This window comes from Danio rerio, chromosome 18 (assembly GCF_052040795.2).
Source record: "Danio rerio strain M-AB ecotype USA chromosome 18, GRCz13ab, whole genome shotgun sequence".
Classification (NCBI taxonomy): Eukaryota; Metazoa; Chordata; class Actinopteri; order Cypriniformes; family Danionidae; genus Danio; species Danio rerio.
This window is the reverse complement of record NC_141038.1, coordinates 27,736,794-27,760,224: the sequence shown is the minus strand read 5'-3', so window position 1 is coordinate 27,760,224 and position 23,431 is coordinate 27,736,794. Positions and strand designations below refer to the sequence as shown.

Sequence of the window (23,431 nt, the reverse complement as noted above, 5' to 3'; positions counted from 1 at the left end):
AAATAAAAAAAGTATATTTGAAATTATTATTTTTTTGGTGAAAAAGGCATGTTAAACACATTATATGCAGCTAAAATTACCAATTTCTCTGAATTTAGTAGATCTGTCAGGTATGAGTTAAAATAAAGTGTTAATATTTGTTTGATTCTGTAAAGGTCTGACATTTCTTCCCAATTTCATATTAAAATATTGTAATTTTTAAGTCATTTTTTTCTCTCAGAAAGGGACTTGTCAGAATAACACTAAAGACATCTGTTTTGTCAACACCTAATCCTCCAATAGTACAATTTCTTATTCATTTTATCATTCTTCATCTTATTCATACATTTTTTTTATTCATCTGTCTGTTTGTTCTTCATCTGTCCAGTCTGTCTGTTTTTTGGTTTGTTTAAAAAATTTCACATTGCTAAACGAACCAAGTCTCATGTGCATATTTTTGCTTTTTTTTTTTTTTTTTGGTGATTTGAAGTGTTTCTATTATTCTTATTTGTAAGTCGCTTTGTATCAAAGCATCTGCTAAATAAATAAATGTAAAAAAAAAAAAAGTATATTTAAAATAGTTGTTTTTTTGCCACAAAAATACATTATATACAGCTAAAATTACAAATTTTCTGAATTTATTAGATTTATCAAGTATGGGTTCAAATAAAACGTTTCTTCTTCTTCTTCTCAGAAACGGACTTGTCAGAATAGCACAGCTAAGGACACATCTGTTTTGTCAACACCTAATCCTCCAACAGTAGCATTCCCATTTTTTATCTGTCTGTTTGCTCTTTGTCTGTCTTGTCTGTTTGTTTGTTTCAAAACCTCAACAATGCTAAACCAACCAAGTCTCATCTGCATATTTTTTTCTTTTCTGGTGATTTGAAGTGTTTCTATTATACTCATTTGTTAGTCACTTTGTATCAAAGCATCTGCTAAATAAATAAATAAATAAATGTAAAATAAAAATAAAAAACATACTGTAGGTTTTTACCACAAAAAGGCCTGTGAAATACACTTTAAAAAAGCTAATATTACCAATTTCACTAAATTTATTAGATCTGTCAGGTGTGGGTTTGAATAAAATGTTAATTTTTGTTTTATTCTTTAAAGGTCCGACATTTCTTCCAAAATTTCATATCAAATTTCATTTTCTTCCAAAAAATTTCATATCAAAATATTGTAATTATTTTTTTCTTGTCAGAAACTGTGTAACAAAAGGAGGCTTCATGGAGATGTGAATTCAAATGGAGATTTTTTTAACAGAATGATCAGGCAGGCAACGGTCAACACAGCAGCAATCGGGTACATACAGATAATCCAGTTTTCGTCGATGAACAGGCAATTGGTCAAAACCATGGAAAGGTAAGATAAACAAGGAATAAGGCTAGGAATAGGTTACATAACGCTTAAAAGTAAAGTTACAGGTTCATTGGACTAACAAAACAAACAAATAACATCCAGCAATGTGTGTGAGCAAATGTAGTTTATAAATAGTCTGTGTAATGAGTCCTTTAGCAGCTTCAGCTGTGAGTGTTTGCTATCAGATGAGATGAGGAAAGTATATGTGTCTGAGGTGCATGCTGTTATTTGTTGTCCATTTGGTGGCAGAGTTGTAGTTCTCCAGCGATCTGCAGTAGCTAGATCGCTGGTGACTGTAACAAACAGACTTGTCAAAATGACAAATGTGTTCAGTTTTTGTGATTAAACATCAGGTTTATTTCACCAAATGTTGAATTATAAACTCTTACTAAATTAAAACGGTGGTGTACAAAAATGAATTTTAAAAATGTCTGAAAACATGAAACATTTATTGTTATTTTATGCAAGAAAAATGCTCTAAAATGACAAATTGTTTCTTAAGCACCAAACCAGCATATTAGAATAATTATTAAAGGATCATGTGACACTGTATGAAGACTGTCGAACATTGACGTTTTTCTATCATAAGAGTAAGTACATTTTAAAATATATGAAAGTAGATTTGGTCATTATTAACTGTCATTCTGCGTTAACAGCTTTAATCATTTTAAACTCCTTGTTTTTGCATTCAATAGAAAAAAAAGAATGAATGACATGAGGCTGACTAAATTATGTCAGAATTTCATTTATTGCTTTTAATATCTTGTGGATTGATGTGGACAAATGGCCTGAGGAGTAATATTAAGATCTGATGCCTACAAAAATAATCTCAAGGAATGATATCTTTATGAAAACGTCTGATCTGTGGCATTTCGCAAAAGAAAATCAATTTATTATAACATTTTTTTGTACATGCCTGTCATCAGCAGAAGACATATTACCACATCCTTCTCAAATCCTCATTATCCAAGGCTTTTGCATGCACTGGCTGGGCTGCTGTGGTGCTAGGCAGATGTGCTGTTTCTGTAACACCTTTAGCAGGAGCCCCAGATGGAGGAAGAGTGGCCTAAATAAATAAAGTCTCCATGCTGAGATCCCGAGCGACTCCTGCTGCTTTTCCTGATGCTGTGGTTTTGGCTGCTCTCTTTAAGCCTTGCCGTCCAAGTAGCGAACTCACCCTCTTCAAATTCTTTATTTGTATTTTATATAAATAAATAAAAAAGTTATGATGGATAATTCCATCACAGTTTAAATATATACAATTGTTTGGAATTGGTAAGATTATTATAATTAATAATAATAATAATAATAATAATAATAATAATAATAATATTTAAAAAATATTAGCTAAACAAGACTGTCAAGACAAAACAATGACAAAAAAGTCATTGCAGTGTGTTTGTGTGTCTGAGTGTCTTAAATAGTGCGTGCCTGAGTGTCTTAATGTCCTGCAGCTGTGTCACTGTCCAGATTGACAACAGCTGTAAATAGTTGATTGGCACAATTCATTATGGGATGTGTAGTCCAGATTAATAGCAGAAGTTATGTATGGAGTGCCCTTCACTGAGCCTTATGTGGATTCCAGTTGGTACTTAGCTTTATTAACTAAATTAGTTAATTCAGCTTTATGGGTAACTTAAACTTACATTACAATAAACTAACTAAAAACCTAGTTGAATCTTGTTTAATGATGTCACAGTTGCTTAAAGCTGGGGTTATATCAGTGATTAAATTCTGTGACCCCTTTTATGAATGGTGGTGGCAAAGGAGCAGATGGACAATCAAATAAATGACAAAAACTGTGTATTTATTTACAAGGTGAATAAAGCAACATATATACAAGATAAAGATATTTAAAACTAACTGATTGTAATGAAGGGGGAAGAGGAATGTAAGTGGCATCAAAGAAAAAATAAATAAAAACACAACACTGGAACACATAATCTCTAAACCAGGGGTCACCAAACTTGTTTCTGGAGGGCCGGTGTCCGGCAGATTTTAGCTCCAACCCTAATCAAACACACCTGAACAAGCTAATCAAGGCTTTACTAGGTATATTTGAAACAATCAGGCAGGTATGTTAAGGCAAGTTGGAGCTAAACCCTGCAGGGACACCGGCCCTCCAGGACCAAGGTTGCTCTAAAATAAGAAACTGTCAAACTTTACTTATTTGAACTCACCATTGATTTACATGAATTAAGAACAGAATAGTCAAATTTGATTATTGTTTTTAATTCATGTCCAAAACATGAACTTTGACTTGACATCAGGAAAATTACTGTGGTTTGTCATTTTCACAGTCATTTAAAGGTCGAAATATACGTTTGATAATACGTCTTTCACTATAACAAACTCAAACATTCATGCATTATCTTTTTTTCATGTGTAACATTGTATGCACAGTCCAATACTCAATCTATCAGGAAATATTCAAGTGTCATACACAACGCCACACCACTGAAATATTGAACTAAAATTTGTTGTTAATTTAGTCACACTCAGGCCATCCTAGATGTGGTTCAGAACATTAAAGACACTATTATTTTAAGCTGAAACTGTGGTCCTTGGGTATTCAAAACTCTATTGACACTTTTGAAAGGCATAAATATAAATATACACTAGCGGTAAAATGTTTAAGGTCAGTTTTTTTAATGTTTTTTTTTTTATTCTGTTCATCAAGTTGGCATTTATTAAATGTAAAGAAAAAGTACATTTTTAAATAGTTATTTAAATGTTGAATAACTGCTTTCTTATTGTATGTAGTTTCAAATGAAATTATTACTCTAGTCATTATTGCTTTTATTACTATTACATTAATAATAGTAATAATAATAATAATAATAATATTAAAAAAATTATTTTTTAATATAACAATTTTACAATTAGTTCTGTATTTTTCAATAAATAAGCGCAGCCATGGTGAGCAGGATAAGCTTATTTTAAAACATTTAAAAATCCTACTGACCCCAAACTGACCAGTAGTGTACAGTATATGTAATAAAAATAATATACAGGCTTAGCAAAATGTATTTCTGTACAGTAGCTCCTGTCCTGATGATACGCTGCAGACTTATGAAATGAAACAATCAAGAAACTGAACATTATTACTTTAATCACTAAACTTTATTATAAATAATTAATACTTTAATCACATTAAAAACTAAATCTAAGCAAAAAAGGTCACCTACTGTACATCTTAAATTGCCTAAGGGAGATTACATTAACAGAAAAAATAATTTTGGTGAATTATCCTTTTAATTTAATAAAGAGTTTTAATAATTCACATCATGCTAATGATTTGTCTTTACACTGAATGCTTTCAGAAATGAAACTAATGACTAATTCACACAATAATTAATAGCACGCCACACATTTCTAAGATTTGGTCAAGTGTCATGAATTGAGATGCACATGAATCATCCAGATGACTAAATAAGTGTGTTCTCTCTGCATTGATTTTCCTATATTGCCACAAAACTCTTTTAAAATGACCATAATCACATTTAAAACAGTTTGAGTTTTCTATTTATTCTGTGCTTGAAGACGTCATTAATGCTGCATGCAGCCTAATGAACAAATGAACTGTATTAAATCAATTAAGAGATTCAATTTAGTCAAAAGTTTTATCCTCATCTGCTATATTAATTTGGCTTATCTTATTTCAGCATCAGTAATAGCTACATCTGAACACTGGTGCTAATCAAGTAGTCTGGCAAGGCAAAATGACTATGGAAATATTAATTAAGTTGCTTGTGTGCATTGTAATTTTCCCTCTTTTTTTTTTGGAAAATCAATTTCCCAGTGCTGGATATTGTTCTTGCGATGATGATGTCATACTGTATAACAACGGTGTAATTAAAAATTATCCTAAAGCACGTTAACCATAGTTGTGCAAATGCCCAAAGCGACTGTGTGAAGTAAAGAAAGATGCCAGTTTATAAATAGGGATGAACATAGAGGAGCCTGGTTTATAACTTCATTGCCATGGTGATAATGACTGTATATTCCCTCAATCGCTACTAATAAACTCTGTCTTTTTATGAAGCATCTCAAAAAAGTGAATGTCAAACAATGCACAGTTTATTTCTGTTATTTATACATTATATTACATTTATAAACGAAAAGAAAGAAAGAAAGAAAGAAAGAAAGAAAGAAAGAAAGAAAGAAAGAAAAAAAGAACCGCTTACCTCCCGCTGTTACCAGTTTGTCCAGTAGTTTGCCATGTACTGTATGTTGGCAAACTTGGGACACAGAGAGGAGTTGACCACAACGAGTTCAAGTCCGGCGAAGAACCGTTCCAGAAAGTATGTATAAGACAAAAACAGAAGCCAATAAATAAACTAAACAAGTAAATAAAAGGGTGAGAATGTGGTAAAATCTGAGAATGTGGTAAAATTCAGGGGAATTTTCTTTTTCTTGATTGCTTTAATTGGATTAAATTAATCAAAAATTGATGTTTACATGGTAGACTCTTACTGTAATCAGAGTATTGTCTTAACGGATTAAAATTAGATTATAGGTGTCTTTGTATACATACTTATTGTTAGCATGCATGTTGCTAACATGCCTAATGTTTTAGCTACATTCAAGGTTTTTCAAATGTTTTATATTGTTTTAGCACATGCTAGATAGATAGATGGATGGATGGATGGATGGATGGATGGATGGATGGATGGATGGATGGATGGATGGATGGATGGATGGATGAATGGATGAATGGATGGATGGATGGGTAGACAGACAGACAGACAGACAGACAGACAGACAGACAGTTAGATAGATAGATAGATAGATAGATAGATAGATAGATAGATAGATAGATAGATAGATAGATAGATAGATAGATAGATAGATAGATAGATAGATAGATAGATAGATAATGTGTCATAAACACACATTGTTTGTCATCAACAGTGTTAGACATGCTAAGTTAAAGAATGTGACGATTGTGAACGACGACTGTTTGATTTGCACAGGCGACATCACAGAGCCAGTCTGATAAGACACATCAAATTGCTTTGAGTGTCTGTTCAATAAAGCAACATGAAAGGCAGACAGATAAGCACTAGCCGCCTATTTACTGCTAGCTAATGTGATTGAGCAGGGATGGAGAAAACACCAGTCATGACCACATTTCTCTTCTAAGCTGCTGTTACACTGGACATGAATCTTTCACTGAATTAGTCTTTTTTTTTTTACAATAGATGTGCGGTGAAAAGAACCTCATACTAGGCTGAAAGAACTTTAATTATTGTCCTGCCTTTGTGCCCTGTCTAGGCTGTAATAATAGCAGATTCTTTAGCTTTTCATGTCTCATTTGATCACTGCATGACGCACAGGTAAATGTCACTCAGTTCCTCAATTAACTTTGAGTGGATGCCTCTTGAACCATCATAGTTCGTCTCGGTGATATTTTAATGCAGCGCAGATAGGTGTTTCATTTCTTTCCCTCAAATTCGTTCTGAAGAGTTTAGAAAATGAAAGTCAGATCGTGTCGAGCTGAGAAAGGATTTGTAATCTAGAGGTCATGCCATCTTGTCTGATAACACATTCAAATGGTGACTGTTTAAGACTCATTATACTATATTTAACTCATTATATGATGTTCAGAGCCAGGCATTTATGATAATGTAAGCACAAAGGTTGAGGGTCTCACCACAGACAAGTTATTTTTCAAAGCTATTGTCTCCAAATGTCATCTTTTATCTTTTTTTTTCTGGGATGCAAGGTTGCAACATACATTATCATCTCCTGGTGAAGAGAAATGAAAAGTAAAAGAATATATTTTGTGTCTGTCTGTCAAAGAGTCTAACTGTTATGTGATTTCAATGTTTTGCAAGTTTAATGTGTCAATAAATGTCATAAATATATGCAAATTCATATGCTTTTACCCTAATATCTGAGCAAATGTGATAATTCCTTTGTTTGTTTCTCTTTTTGTGTGTATTTCACTTGAAGGTATTTGTGAGGGGCTCACAAACAAACCAATCAAGTCCTTATTTACTGACAAGACGAGGAGGAACAGACTGTTCTTAACTCAACAGCTCTGCAAACTCTATTACTAGTCAATTATTTAACTTCACTTTCCTCTGATAGCATATTTTATTTTTTGAGGACACCTGGCTTAAAAACACTCTGAACCATGTGCTTGTGAGGGTTATTTTTAGAACTAGAGTTAAGAGATAGATAGTGAGTCTCGTTAGACCACATATTAAAGTGTGTGTTTAAAAGGTGGTGGTCTGGGTTTAAAGTTGCTATGAAGAGAGTGTGGCAATTAGGGATGCAAGATATATCGGCGACCATATTGTTATCGGCCGATAAATGCTATTTTTAGAATTATCGTTATCGATCCGGTATCTTTATTAGGCCGATATATTTAAGCCGATAAATTATGTAATTTTACAGACCTGCCGCGATCGCGTGGTCGGAACATGTTCAGACTTGCCCAGTGCACTCCGATGGAGCTCTCCTCACACTGTTTATTCCTTCAAAGTCCGTCCTTTCTCCACGTGGCACTGCTGTGTGTAATAACTCAGTAAGTAACCATGTTCCTCATCATTGTAGATATGTTTGATTTATTGTCATTGTGTATTTTGCTTTAAATCGCCTCAGGAAAAATATTACATATGTAAACCTTTCCTTTCCTGCTCTGTCTTTGTTGTGTTAGATGTAGCAGGGAGATTTACTTATTACTCCAGGGCCGAATAATATTAGTTTCGGGGTAAACTCTTTTAGTTGCAGTTGGTGAATGAAAGAAGAAAATACTTTGTCCAAAATATTTATTACTTTCCGTGTGGTACAACAAATAATTCACCAAAGAGGGAACATCACAGAAAATGTTCTCATTGCAAAAAAAACGCTCCTCTTTTCTATCTCCCTCTCCCTCTGCTTCACAGACCCAAAACTGCAGCCCAGTCTCTTAAAGGATCCGCACATTTAACAACACTTGTAAACATAACGGTTGTTTGTAATCTGATTATTTGTTATTATCAACGCGTTGCTGGTCAAGTGTTGTTGATGTAAGATGTATTCAGTTTGATCGGAATATTTATATTGATTATAACGAGCTCGCGTGAGAGCTGTCACCGAACACATACATACACACACACACTCTGTAGCACGGGTGAGAGGTGAATCCAGTCAAAGGGGCTCTTAACTAGTCTTTTTAATCTGCTCTGTGTTTGTCATAAAGTCAGCTCAATGCAGGTTTTGTATGAAAATCTGATTCTGATGGCAACTCTGGCTCTACAGTTGAGTAAAACTCAGCGGTTTATCATAAACTTTTCATCGATCATTTTCCCGCGATTGATGGCAAGAACGAGCGCAGACGCGTCTGATTGACAAGCAGCACCTACATGTGACATGTCAAAACGCCAAATAGGATGAATCTGTGCCGCATTTTCTAAACGTACTAAAACGTACTATCTGTAATTAGCTGTTTGCTTGTACGGTGGCTCTAAACTGTCAAAACACCTCTGAAAAAGGCTTTTTCTGACATGACATATTTGGACATGTGTACATCACTGTAACACGTTTTATTCATGACCATTTGAGCTGGTTTCAGTCCTTAGCTCTTTCATTTACATCTTATTTAAATATATTTAACCTGCTTGTTAATAAATACCATTTTGTTATTTAAACTTTTATTTTTATGCAACAATCAACTTGCATGTTAATTTGCTATGAAGAAAATGAAATAATTTTTTTGCATGCTGATTTATGTGAAATTGTGAATAATCTAGGTATATAATCACCTTGCAATTTTGAGGTTATAGCTTTTTTGCTTTGAGTATAGACTATTCAGTTCATAAGAGCAGTTCAATCTTTTATGAAGTTTGCTGTATAAAAATATAACAATTTTAAATATTTATAATTATCGGCCTATACATATCGGCTATCGGCCTCTAAGTCTGAATAATTATCAGTTATCTGTATCGGCCAAAAAATCCATATCGGTGCATCCCTAGTGGCAATAGAGGGGAAACTCCACATTAAGTATTTATTCAAAGGAATGTCCAAACAGGCAAAGGGCGAACAGAAGCAAACAGTTACATAAAGAGTAATCCAAGTGTGCCGCAAGCCTGCGTTTGAGTGAAGGTCTCGGCCGTTAGATCGCCCCCTGGGGGCTGGCTACAGTACAAGACATAAAGCCCGCCTCCTCCATGTTAATAAAGGAGACTTGAGCCCAAATAAAAAAAAATATTACACTTGCAATAAAATGTCCCGAAAGATGGTTCTGGTCGATTAAGGCACTGATTATTGTGCTGAAATAGGTGCAGATCTTCATTTTTGTAAACAGTTTGTTTTTAGCAATAATTTATTGCTGGGCGTGTCATTGTGATTGAGAGCTGTGATTGACAGTTTCTCAAAGCAGCGCGTCTGAGCTTCGGCAGAAGACTGAAGTAGACTGAAGTGTTGTTATTCGATTTCTGTGTTATTTTACCATGACAAAATGAGTTCAGCAGTAAACTATAGTTTCTGACATACATGATCCTGGTGGAACACTGTTTATTCGCTAAGGTCAGGGCTTTTTTCGGGCTTTATTAGTTTGGTGATACACGCCTAACCACCCAGATAGCAAAACACACTCGGGCTAGATTCTCGCCTGCCGGAGACTTACCCCTCAGAGCTCAGACTGACTACCTCTGCTGGACCTACTCCGGATGCCTGGACTTACCGCCCGAGTCCAGCCCGAGTCAATCGAGCCAGATGCGGCGGCAGAGCGAGCCGGCGCTGCCGCATGCGAGCCGGAATCAGCTCGCGACGCCGTGAGTAGGTTATGCGCTGCGGTCCGGAGCTGGCGCGATTGAATATATAAAACCCTCATATTTGTTAACGTTATTACATCCATTTGTGTTGATATGACAGCAAACGCATGCTGAGAAGTTCGGGGGGCGTGGTTGATTTTACATAAAGCGTTTGGTTGGAAGCTCGACTCCACTCATTTTCGCGGCTCCTCCTCTGGCTCCATCAGACAGTCCTTCTGCGCATGTCAAGGCTCCAATTTTTCCTCTTTTGCAACAGTTTGTGCCCGTCAAGCAGGTATTTTGCCCTCAAGGCGTTCAATGGGAAAAGGGGCTGTCGCGTCGTCTATATTTTTTACAGTCATTGGAGTAATCCTGAAGACAAAAGCACTAAGGCTGCATTTACACTGCATGGTACAAGTTACTATATTTAGATTTTTTTACTCACATGTGGCAAAGTAAGGATATGGCCCATGTATGTGTAAGCAGAGGGAAATCACATGGAATTCAATTTTCTCAAATCAAATTCAGGCCTCATTCATATGGGGAAATTTATCCAATATGATTTAATTAGTGGATTTATTAGGCTACATCACATGTATAAATCATGCCATGAACATGACATTAAATTAGCTACTGATGAAAAAAAAGCCTAGATTAAAAGAATATGGCCAAATGAGAACTCTTCTGTCATAAATTACTTTTTGTAACAAACAACTTAAAAAAATACAATAAAAAAAAACTTTTATTATCAGCTTTCAGTCAATGCCCACTTTTTTTCCAGGGTCATTGTGTCTTTGCCGTGTACAGTCTAAATGCAGTTATCAGATATGAGTCACTTTTAAATAGATGATGTTAACAGGTCATCAAAAAAAAAAGAAAAAAAAAAGTTGGATACTGTCACCAAATCCGAATTGACCATCAAGTGTAAATGCAGCCTAAATTTATGAGGCTGTGGTGCTTTTGTGTGTGTTTATGTTCTGTGCTGTGCCTGTGTAATCAGAGGCCGTTTCTCAATGTGCATTCTTCAGCGGTCTTGATTTCCTCATGTAACTTCATCATCAGCTGCCACAGTTCAGTTTGTGAAACTTCCCAGATGTGTTCTTGATATCGAGGATGCACCGATGCAGACCTGAGCACCGAACTTGCTTTAGAAGTTTAGAGATAGAACTTATTTATCTCAGGAGTTTCCCTAAATGAAACGGTTGAAATAAACATCACCATGAACATCTTAATAAAGGAATAAACACATTAAGGGTGTTTATTTGCTGAAATTCATATTAAAACCAGTTTTATCTGTATTGTGCAACGTATATTTGTAAAGTTTATATATATATATATATATATATATATATATATATATATATATATATATATATATATATATATATATATATATATATATATATATATAGACCTTTTCTCCTCAGTCATCTTTCCATTAAGCAAATTTCTCGTGTAAGCCTAAATGTTTGGCGACATCACTGACCAGGGGTGCATTTCCCAAACAACGACTCGCGGCTGAACTACCATAGTGCCATGCATCGGTTGGGAAAAGAACGATGTAGTGACGAGTGTTTCCGAAAACCTGTAGTAACAACTTCTTTAGAGGAGAACTCCATAATATATAAATGGCACAAATAGAGCATTTGTTTCCTTTACAAATATTATTGAGAACATTACATGTTCTATTCTAAAACCTAAAATAACTTACAAAATCTAACACGTATTCTAATATCATATATAAATCATATAAATAAATAAATAAATAATGAGGCTTTTTATTAAGAAATTTAATTTAATATTCATTAAGAAATGAAAAAAATCCAACTTTAATAATATTAGTGATGATGACGATTATTATTATTATTATTATTATTATTATTATTAAGTAGGATATTGTTTATTGATCTTTTGTTTTTTTTAAAGACTACTTTTACACTTTGACACATGCAAACCACTGCAGAAATGTTCAGACCAACAGGCCCATATCATATAAAGATACTTAACAAATAACCCTCTATAAATTAAAAGCATTAATGTTTAACGTATGCTATGTTTTTTGTTTTCACAAGCTTTGGAGACGTAACGTAAATTCTGCTTTTAAATGATATATCACCTATAGCTTTTGTCATGAGGCTGTGTTCAAAATGACATCAATGTTTTTAGAGTGCTCTGCGAAGGGAGCACAATTGTAAACATGAAGATTGCTAAAGCTGAACTGCAAAAATACTTTGAAAGCAAATTATACCTAAGAGAGATGATTTTAATGCTTTTTTATTTTTAAGACTTCCAAGTTTAAATGTCAGAATGTTCTAAACGAATAGGGCATAGAGGGATAAGTGGAAATAGAACACAGCCAGGAACTATGTTTCTAACTACAGTTCCAGAGGTGTAGTTGCAAGCATGGAAGTTTGCGAAGCTGTTTGTGAATGTTCATCGGCAAATCAACAAACTATGTTTGTAACGATGGAACTTACAACCTTAGTTGGCCAGCGATGGTTTTGGAAAACGCACCCCAGAGAGAGAGGTGGCAATTTGTTGTCGACCACTGAAAAACATGTAGAAGAGGAAATCACCTTTACTTCCAACTGCTGGACACCGGCCTCACAGCTACTTGAATGTCGGTGCTGTCACTTATCTATCCACGATCGGTAAATGTGGCTTGTGTTGACACTACTGCGCTTCTTGACTAAAAAAACACTTACTGAAAAGCTAAATGATTTAGAAAGCGACGCTATCTCCACCACGCTACTGACAAATGTATTTAAGCTAGTAGCGTCACTGCTACGCTTACTGCGGAACACTGTTAATGTGATAAAATCGCCTTGACCAGAGGAGTTCTGTTGGTGCCCTGAATTCAACAAATCGATAACTTTTTGGGTCATAATATATTATTCGAAATGAAAGGGTCTGTTTTTGTTTCTGTACACTCACAATAATGACAAAAAATATTTGCTTTGATAAAATAAAGAAATGTTACATACCTTCCTCAGGTAAAATCATTTTCAAATTTCCAGCAATTAAAAGCATTTTTATCACTCGCTATCATGCTAGCTCTCATTGGTTGTAGTAGCCTAATGCTTTCAGTGGCAAAAAGGATGGTAGACATGGTGAGCCGCAAATTCAAACCAATCAAAAGCATTACAATAGCACCGCTTTAATACACTGTAAAAAATTTGACCTTAAATTCACAGTAAATTACTGGCTAATAATTGCATTACTTTCACAGTAAATTATTGTATGTAAATTCACAGTAAATTATTGTGAGGTAGTTCACAGTAATTTACTGTGGTTTTGTCACATTAAATTATTGTGAAATTACAACCATATATTGTAACTTTACAGTAGATAATAAAGTCCATTACTGTGATTTCACAGTATTATCTTGTAGAATTAACTATATTTTACTGTGAATTTGCAAAACGATTACTGTGATTTAGCAGTAGGTTGCAGTTTAAATACCTGATTTAACTGTAAAGTTACAATTATATCCCGGATTACTGTAATTTAACAGTTTGGTGCTGTAAAATTTCAAAGCAATTTTAGGTCACACAAAAATGAAAATTCTATCTTGATTTACTCACCCTCAGGTTGTTCCAGCTCTGTTAAAAATGTTTTTTTGTTAAACACAGGAATAAAAATATCAAATAATCCTCTTTGTTTCCAAACAACCTGAGGATGCGTAAATGACGACAAAATCTTCATTTTTGGGTGATCTGAGAAGACTCTAAAATCAAAATAAAAACAAACACACATACATTTTACAGATTTATTTAACAGCTTAATGACATCTGTGTAAACATTTTAGAAAACTTTCAAAAGGTGAAGGTGAAGCCTCAAAAAATACTATAAGAACATATTCATAAAAAAATCTGACATCATATGTAGCATACATATAAAAAGCAGTGCTTCAGAGTGCGCTCTCTCTGTCTCTCATTATATATATATATATATATGTATATGTATATATATATATATATATATATATATATATATATATATATATATATATATATATATATACATATACACATGAGAGAGAGAGACAAAACTTCTTGCTAAATTAGGCAGTCGTCTATTCAAGGTCAATCATTTTCCTGACAATTTTACACACTTGCTGGTTGATGTGTCTTCTCTGCATCTTTGACTTCGTCTGTCTCCCATCTCCAAACTGGTGCCCAAAAAGCACCTATAAGCAAAAGGGCAGACAAACAGTTAGCTTCATACAACACTACTGGGACACTACTGCTGCACTACAGAGCAAAATTACTGTTAGCTCAGTTTGAACATGCTGACAATACTGTAGTTCAGTCAAACTGCAATCATTTAAACAAAAACATCTGAAAAACATTTCCATCACAAACACACAATCAAGAACAGTCCAACAACAAATAGTGGTTTTAATGACCTAGGCAGAGCATTTTAAAACATTTGATTTGATTTACATCTTCTGTTTACAGACTATAATCTAATGCTGGGTTCACACTTATTGCAAAGTTAACACATGCATCACAGCACTTGCTCTTGAATACTAGCAGGATGTTTCTTGCATCAAGCTAATTTTTTATGATTTAAATATTAGGAAAATTTTGCAAAAAAAACTTGATTGAAGTGATACAGCACTTGTGTTGTATTCATTTCAATCAAGTTTTTTGCATATATTCCAAATATTTTTCAACGTTTTTTGAGTTTCACTTAATTTGTGCTGCCCAGTAAAATTTTCCCACTATTTATGCATTTGCAATGACTTGCATGTAATCCACTCACCTGAATAGGTAACTTCACATATGGTATAAGAGCCCCATCCTTTTAAAGACAGCTTCCCCTCTGGCCTCTAGTACAGACAAACAATTTGTGTCTGCAACACGGCCCTTTATAACAAGGGGACAAGGGGAGTCATGACTTGTGCTCTTATACATTCCTTGTTTAACCCCCCCCCAAAACAAGCCCTCAGTTACAATATTTATTGTAGACATTACCTTAAATTCCAGAGTGCAAAAGGCAACTTCAGCATACTTCAGTTTCAGACCAGATTCAAAGTCAGTTGTGAAATCCAGGTGAGGTCCCATGACCACTCGACCCTCCAAGGAATAAGACTAAAAGGGGGAAAGAAGGACTAAATTAGAGGTGTTTGTGAATAATTAAATTTGTTTGTAGAAACAAAGTTGACATTCCATGCTCTGCCTATTAAAAACCAAGCAAACAAACACACATGCCCAGTAAAATTGCTAATAAAAATAAAAACTATAGTTTAAAAAAATCTTTGTCTAATACTTACTACTACTGGAGGTACTGGTGGAACTTCTGGAAGAAGAAAAAGAGTTTGTACAAGAAACTGCTCACAACAAATCTGTTAAAAACCTGACATTTAAAAATCTAATAAAAATGAGGAAGGCATCAACATTACCTTTAATAATCAAGCGAGGGTTGATTGGTAGCATCAGTGTTTCAACATCAGTGGCTGCAAAAAAATTTGAATATAATAAGAGTAGAATAAGACTCAACCTAACACACGCACACACTATATATATATATATATATATATATATATATATATATATATATATATATAGGTTTAGATTGTGATAATGAATTTAGGTTATATTTGTGTGCTCAGAATTTACACTCACCTCACACTTTAGCTATTATCAGGTACACCTGAACACCAAAAAATAAAATCTACAGTTAGTGACAATATACAATTAGTTCTCATTAGTAAATGTTAGCACTGCATTAACACCAGTGAGAAATATACAATATGTACTGTGTTAGTGTTAGTTTAAAAGAATACAACTGAATTGTATTATAAGCCTCATTTAATAAAACAGTTAAGACTTGTTTCATAATGAGTTTAGTTTATTTAACTAACTTAACGTTAACGTTACAGTGAACAAAATTAACATACATGATGGTCACTAACCGTAACGTTAACTTAAGTGAAGGTCAGAGCTTACCTTAACGTTATAGTCATTTCACCTTTACTTCAGTCTTGTACTGAAACAGAAAATGCAGTTAACAAGAAGTTAATTAAAGAAAATTCCCTTTCTTTTTTCAGGAACTAACGTTAACGTTATGCTAATACCTCAGAAAACACTACAATCACCATCTGGCGTCGTTAATTTCTTGTTTAAAAAAAGGCGCGCTTAAACCCTGTACGTGCGAGTACAACTAAAGTACTCGGTAAATTCCTGTTAAATGACACGCACTATACAGAAATACACATACAACAATCATTTAACGGACAAAAGTCATATTTTAACACTTACCGAGGATGAATCCGTTGGGTGAAGAGACGACGGCGTTGTCTGTGGTGATGGCGCTTGTTTGCTATGAAGGTATTTTTGGTGCAAAACTCCCAAGCAGCTGTAAAAGTGTCATTTGTAGTTGTAAAAAATAGCCACACATGTGTATCAGTAAATTTGTACTCGCAGAGCAAATTTGCAAATGCGTATCAGTAAATTTGTACTCGCAGAGCAAATTTGCAAATGTGTAGGTATTTTTTGTCTCCAACAAACACAACGCAACATTTACACCTGCACAAATTCTTCAGTACAGGTGCACAAATCCCATCGGACGAATCACAAATGCAGAAACTCATCCGCTCATGTTCTTTGCTACTATTGTTGCAGTGAATATGGTGCAAAACACATTCACACACCTGCATCCAGAAATGTGAAGTCACAGACAAAACTTGCACATCTGTAGATTAGAATGTGTATCCGCACAAAGAGAGCTGAACGTGTGTAGAATGTTTGATTATTTTTTTTCTAAGCACGAACACAAATATGTTCCTGCAACTGCTCAAATCTGCCGCTACGAGTCTCAAGCGCTGTTTTTCACTTGCAAATCTACATTTCGCTCTCTCGCTCTTCTGCACCAAAAATCACTGTGACATTTGGTGCAAAAGTTACTTGTGTATCTGCCAACCAAAACGTGGGCTCTCAGAGAAATTCAGCCAATAGGGGATGGGGCGTGACGTCACCGTTCTAGCGCTGCGGAGGCTGAACGTCGAAACCGAAACCCCCTTTGCGAGATTCGCTGCATCTATACCTAATTTGCGTTCAAAAATGCCTGCTTAATTATTTCATAGTAGGAGCAAACATGCCTTAAGAAAAGGAGTAGGTTTGAAACTTTAGTAACCATAAAAAGTACGCCAGGTGGATGCCTTTCTACTCCAGGAAGCCGCAGCCTACGGCCTGAAGGAGGAAGAGGACGCGGTCAGTTTGAAATGTGAGTATTAAACCAAAGACAATTCTTTGTGTTAAACTCGTATTTGTTGAGCTACTGTACAGTGCACTGTAGAATTGCTGAGGGTGTAAAGAGGCTTTAAATTATAGTCTATTTCATTTCGCTGTAAATGTTGACTGTGTAATGTTACGGTCTCCAATCAGCACATATAAAGTAACGTTTCAAAGGTAAAAAAGATTATTATCAAATGTCTGACAGAAAAATGTGAAGTATTGCAGATCACAAGACTAAACAGACATCTGAGTGAGTGATGTATTTGTGCTGATGTAGAATCTGCTGTCAATTGACTGTTGCCAATACTGTTTAAATTAGATACATGTATTCTTACTAAAAGAGAATAAAGGGTCATTTGTTTAATCTGTGCATCAGTATATAGTTGATCACTTGAGTAAGGTTTGTGTTACATCAGCAACTACACCAACATGTTATTTGAGCATGTGAATCAGAGGTGATTTATTCTAGTCTTTATGTTACAGGGAGGCTTTTATTGAGTACAGTACAGAAACTACAAAAACATATTTTACATTTGCTATTTATTATTAGTTATTGTATTTTCAAACAGTGTTTACATTAGCTTTCTGATTACTGGTGTGTGTGTGCTTTTTCTGCAGAGCTGAATCGATGACATCCTGATAGCAGCAATACAATTAAGGTACGTTTTCATTGCTTCATTTTTTAAAACCACTTATAGTTGTACAGTTTGATGTTAGTTTAAATATAACTATGTTGGTGATCAGTATTCATACCTAGGATAACAATTCTTGTTTTACGAAAGGTAACTTGGCTTGCTTGCCCTAATGTCATGTTTGCTATTTAGTCTTATCACATAATATGATTAAACTATTTAATTCATAAGCTATATTTATTTTAGAAAAATGGCAGACCAGGGTGCATCCAATGCATTGAGGTGAAGTTGGTTTTATAGTTGCACATTCTGACTTTCTTCTTAATAATTTAATTTCAGAAAAAGATTTTCAAATTCTATATAGGGAAATCATATTAGCAGCCAATGACTATCAAAATACAGCACTGTCCACAGTCAAATAAATATTAGTTCTAATGTTGTTTTGAAGTCATTCAGACCAAATATTTAAAGTACCATGGTAAACAATATAGGGACCATTAAAATGTTTAAATGCAAATATAAACCATCTTTACCTTAATAACTAACGCTACCATGTTTTATGATTCATTTTACACTCCAAAAAATGTATGTTTACTTAACATTTTTACCAAGAATGTATTGCTAGTAATGATAAATGTGGACAATTAACTAAGTAAATCTACTAGTAGTCACTAGACAATGCATCTTATTTTCTTACATTTCTGTTAAACAATGGAAATGCATACAATATTGAAAGTATTATCATTATTTATTGAAAACAAACAGAAACATAATTATATTATTAAAAGAATGAATATGAGTAATCATGACAAATAAATACAAGTCACCAACACATGAAACCAAGCTTTATTCTAACAGTGATGTATTACAGACAGAAGCCCATGTTTTGCTGTATCTCTACACAGCTGGGCCAGTTCTTCAGATGATCAGAGGGACTTCGCCATCATCACATCCCTCATTGCTGCAGTCAGACTGAAACAGGACGGTGATGCATGGCAGTCCATGCCCGAGATACGAATGATGAAGAGACCACAGCAACATCTGGTCCAGATGAGGACACAAGGGCATGTGGACTGATGCAGGGTCTCGTTCAGTTCACTACAGGAGAACAGGAGTGGCTAAACTCAGTCTAGAACTGCTGCTGTCTTGCAGAGTTTAGTTGAAGTTGACTCTAAACTCTGCAGGACACCAGCTGTCCAGAACTGAGTTTGGGCACCCCTGCATTACAGCATTTCCAAGATGCTGCTGCATGTGGACTTCTTTACCCTCACCACACACACCAATCTGCAGATATTTCAGATCAAACAAAACATAAAAAACATTCAAAAAACAATGTCATTTTACTGTACAATGTGTCATTTGATTTCTGTAGTGCTAGTAATAAAATTATCCTACCTCTTATTTTGGATTCTTTTTTCCTCAAATGTGTTAGTTCCCTTGTCTACAGGTCCAGCTCTATCACAACAGCTCTGCAGAAAAAGCACACACACAACATTAATCAGAAAGCTGATGTAATCACTGTTTGAAAATACAATAACTAATAATAATAATAAATAGCAAATGTAAAATATGTTTTTTTATTTTCTGTACTGTACTCAATAAAAGCCTCTCTGTAACATAGAGACTAGAATAAATCACCTCTGTCATCAGGCCCGGCTCCAGCTTGGAACTTTAGGGTGGGCAAATTAAAAAAATAAACAAATTATATATATATATATATATATATATATATATATATATATATATATATATATATATATATATATATATATATATATATATATATATATAATAAAATAATTTATAGTATTCTCTGTCATTCTGATAAAGCAAACTAACTTTTATTTTAAAACTAGTATTTGTACTGCAGATTCTATTTATGTCACTGTTTGCTTGCTTACGTGATGTTTCCAAGTTTTGCAAGAAAACTCCAGAAAAACATGTTGCTCTCCATGAACGATATGGGTGATTCTGTAGTTGCAGGTACATTTAGTGACCAAAGCCATCCTTTTTTCAGCTTTTAAAAAAAATTGTTACATTACATTGTTACATTTTTGATTATTTATTTATAAAATGTGTTCATCATTTTCAAAGATCACATTACCAAAAATCACGATTTCTTGATTTACAAATTAGCCAGTACATATTTCCATCATGCAAAAATAATTTATTTTGCTTTTCTTTAAAGAAAAACTCACCAATATTTTAATTTTAAATGTTTAAACTGTGAACTGTCAATGCTATTATTATCACAATTACAAAAGGAAAACTGAATATTTCATTAATCACATATTTTACAAATAAAAAAATATTTTAAGCCTGATTTCATTAGTATCATGTGATCTTTGCAGTTATAGCAAGTAAAAGGTTTTGCTAAAAAGTTGTAAAACTAAATTACTGTCAATTCAGTTTAAATTTAGTAACTACACATTACGATTTTTCTTGCTATGATTTATTATTATTTCTAAACATTACTAAAGTCATCCATGACAGAGTTGACAAACAATATAAAACTTTTTATTCCCTAAAACATTTAATCATTTGTACAGCAAAAGCTGAATTATAAAAATTAAATATGTTTTAACTTTAGTGTTGGAATTTACAACCTTAAGATGATACCTTTAAAGAACTTCAACATTCCATACTATTTTCTATAATTTGTCATTTAAAAAAAATCTTAATGTTGTTATTATTATTTAATGCACCAGAGCCAATATAGACATTAATATTTTTTTATAACTAACAAACAAATTTTTGAATAGCAGATTTTCTTTGCATATTAGCCTACTTATTAGTGATAGCTAATACAGTATCATTTATAGCCTATCAAAAAAAATCTAATTTATTTCGCATATAACATGTTTTAATAAACACACACATGGCGTTTCATGTGCTTTATCATGGCGCTCTGTGTGCGTCGACCTGCTCCCTGAAACATCTTGAATTATCAAGATTTATTCTATTCATTATTGAATTCTGAATTTTTAATATTGTATTGCACTATTGTTGAGCACAGCAGTGAACAGTAACAGTTTAAGATATCTTGTGTATGATTTTGACGTTTTTCCCTTATCAGTTAAAAAGTCCAATAACAGAGAGATCACATATGATAATTTGAGAGATTTAAAGGGGAAAAAAGACAACACGTCAATCGATAGCACGTTACACGGCTTTCGTATCTAATAAATCGAGTCAGTGATATTGAAATGAGTTCAGTTACTAACATCTCCAAATTTACAGATGAGGTACACACAGCAGCGCGCGTCAAGAGAAGAGCGCGCATTTAGAGAGAGCAAAGCGAAAGCAAGATTATGTGTGGATATGTGTCTATATAAAATATTGATGTTTTTGACACAAACTGCAACAAAGTGCTTTGCACTGGTGTTTGAATTGTGTATGTTGCACTTTGCACGAACTTTACTACTGAAACTGCCTGTGATCTGTCCGTTTCTGTGCGTCATTAACAGACTAATTAATATTTGCTCTTTCCGTGAGAAAAATGCTATAATGTTTAAGCGGGCCCAATACATCTACTGATTATCTCACAGTGCTGTTTAACTGTTTGTGTTCTTTAAGACTTTCTATTGTATGAAATACGACTGCATGAACTGATATTAAAGGGAGGTGCATTTGGTAATGCGCGTTCAGACGCGTGATGCGCACAGAAATCTGCGCTCTATGCTGAATTACTTTCTCTTTCATCTTTTGCAGCCTGAATTGATTAAAATTATTAAAACTAATATTTTTTATATTTAAATCTAATATTTAATTTAATATTTAATTAATATTTATCTAATATTTAATCAAGATTGTAAATGAGTCTGGCTTGCCAAAACGTGTTTTTTTGAAGCTCACGCGGTCACAAATCCTCAAGTGATCAACTATATACTGATGCACAGATTAAACAAATGACCCTTTATTCTCTTTTAGTAAGAATACATGTATCTAATTTAAACAGTATTGGCAACAGTCAATTGACAGCAGATTCTACATCAGCACAAATACATCACTCACTCAGATGTCTGTTTAGTCTTGTGATCTGCAATACTTCACATTTTTCTGTCAGACATTTGATAATAATCTTTTTTACCTTTGAAACGTTACTTTATATGTGCTGATTGGAGACCGTAACATTACACAGTCAACATTTACAGCGAAATGAAATAGACTATAATTTAAAGCCTCTTTACACCCTCAGCAATTCTACAGTGCACTGTACAGTAGCTCAACAAATACGAGTTTAACACAAAGAATTGTCTTTGGTTTAATACTCACATTTCAAACTGACCGCGTCCTCTTCCTCCTTCAGGCCGTAGGCTGCGGCTTCCTGGAGTAGAAAGGCATCCACCTGGCGTACTTTTTATGGTTACTAAAGTTTCAAACCTACTCCTTTTCTTAAGGCATGTTTGCTCCTACTATGAAATAATTAAGCAGGCATTTTTGAACGCAAATTAGGTATAGATGCAGCGAATCTCGCAAAGGGGGTTTCGGTTTCGACGTTCAGCCTCCGCAGCGCTAGAACGGTGACGTCACGCCCCATCCCCTATTGGCTGAATTTCTCTGAGAGCCCACGTTTTGGTTGGCAGATACACAAGTAACTTTTGCACCAAATGTCACAGTGATTTTTGGTGCAGAAGAGCGAGAGAGCGAAATGTAGATTTGCAAGTGAAAAACAGCGCTTGAGACTCGTAGCGGCAGATTTGAGCAGTTGCAGGAACATATTTGTGTTCGTGCTTAGAAAAAAAATAATCAAACATTCTACACACGTTCAGCTCTCTTTGTGCGGATACACATTCTAATCTACAGATGTGCAAGTTTTGTCTGTGACTTCACATTTCTGGATGCAGGTGTGTGAATGTGTTTTGCACCATATTCACTGCAACAATAGTAGCAAAGAACATGAGCGGATGAGTTTCTGCATTTGTGATTCGTCCGATGGGATTTGTGCACCTGTACTGAAGAATTTGTGCAGGTGTAAATGTTGCGTTGTGTTTGTTGGAGACAAAAAATACCTACACATTTGCAAATTTGCTCTGCGAGTACAAATTTACTGATACGCATTTGCAAATTTGCTCTGCGAGTACAAATTTACTGATACACATGTGTGGCTATTTTTTACAACTACAAATGACACTTTTACAGCTGCTTGGGAGTTTTGCACCAAAAATACCTTCATAGTTTGCGGTCGAGTCGAGTCAGTTCTGTTCAATGAATCGGCTCCTTTAAGTGAACAGTAAAGAGTCGAATTCGGCTCCTCTAAGTGAACAGTAAAGAGTCGAATTCGCCTGAAAACGATTCCGTTTTGTATAATATTGTAAGACGCAAACATATAATTCATTAATTTTTCATCATATTGCTTGGTTCGTGTACTGCTTGTACACGAATTGCTTGTTGATCACTTCGAGCTCATGAACACGTCTGATAAAATATCTGAATCTGATTCAATGTCACACGAGTCCTGAACCGA

At 34.3% G+C, this 23,431-nt stretch overlaps 3 long non-coding RNA genes across 7 annotated transcripts; 1 reads left to right on the top strand and 2 right to left on the bottom strand.

Annotated features, from left to right (window-relative positions):
- Positions 1-13,846: 13,846 nt before the first annotated feature.
- Positions 13,847-16,413, bottom strand: LOC147839751 (uncharacterized). Of its 5 annotated transcripts, XR_015514982.1 has the most exons (8): positions 16,358-16,413; positions 16,046-16,085; positions 15,722-15,749; positions 15,499-15,552; positions 15,370-15,395; positions 15,071-15,187; positions 14,859-14,962; positions 13,847-14,280 (listed from the first exon to the last, which is right to left on the bottom strand). It is a non-coding gene; the product is annotated as an uncharacterized LOC147839751 (long non-coding RNA). The 5 variants fall into 5 exon arrangements; XR_015514984.1 differs by lacking the exon at positions 15,370-15,395; XR_015514983.1 differs by lacking the exon at positions 15,722-15,749.
- Positions 16,414-17,065: 652 nt separating this feature from the next.
- On the top strand, positions 17,066-19,365 carry LOC147839750 (uncharacterized). Its single transcript, XR_015514999.1, has 3 exons — positions 17,066-17,321; positions 17,951-17,991; positions 18,870-19,365. It is a non-coding gene; the product is annotated as an uncharacterized LOC147839750 (long non-coding RNA).
- On the bottom strand, positions 18,788-22,495 carry LOC147839749 (uncharacterized). Its single transcript, XR_015514998.1, has 3 exons — positions 22,240-22,495; positions 19,360-19,433; positions 18,788-19,248 (listed from the first exon to the last, which is right to left on the bottom strand). It is a non-coding gene; the product is annotated as an uncharacterized LOC147839749 (long non-coding RNA).
- Positions 22,496-23,431: the final 936 nt, after the last annotated feature.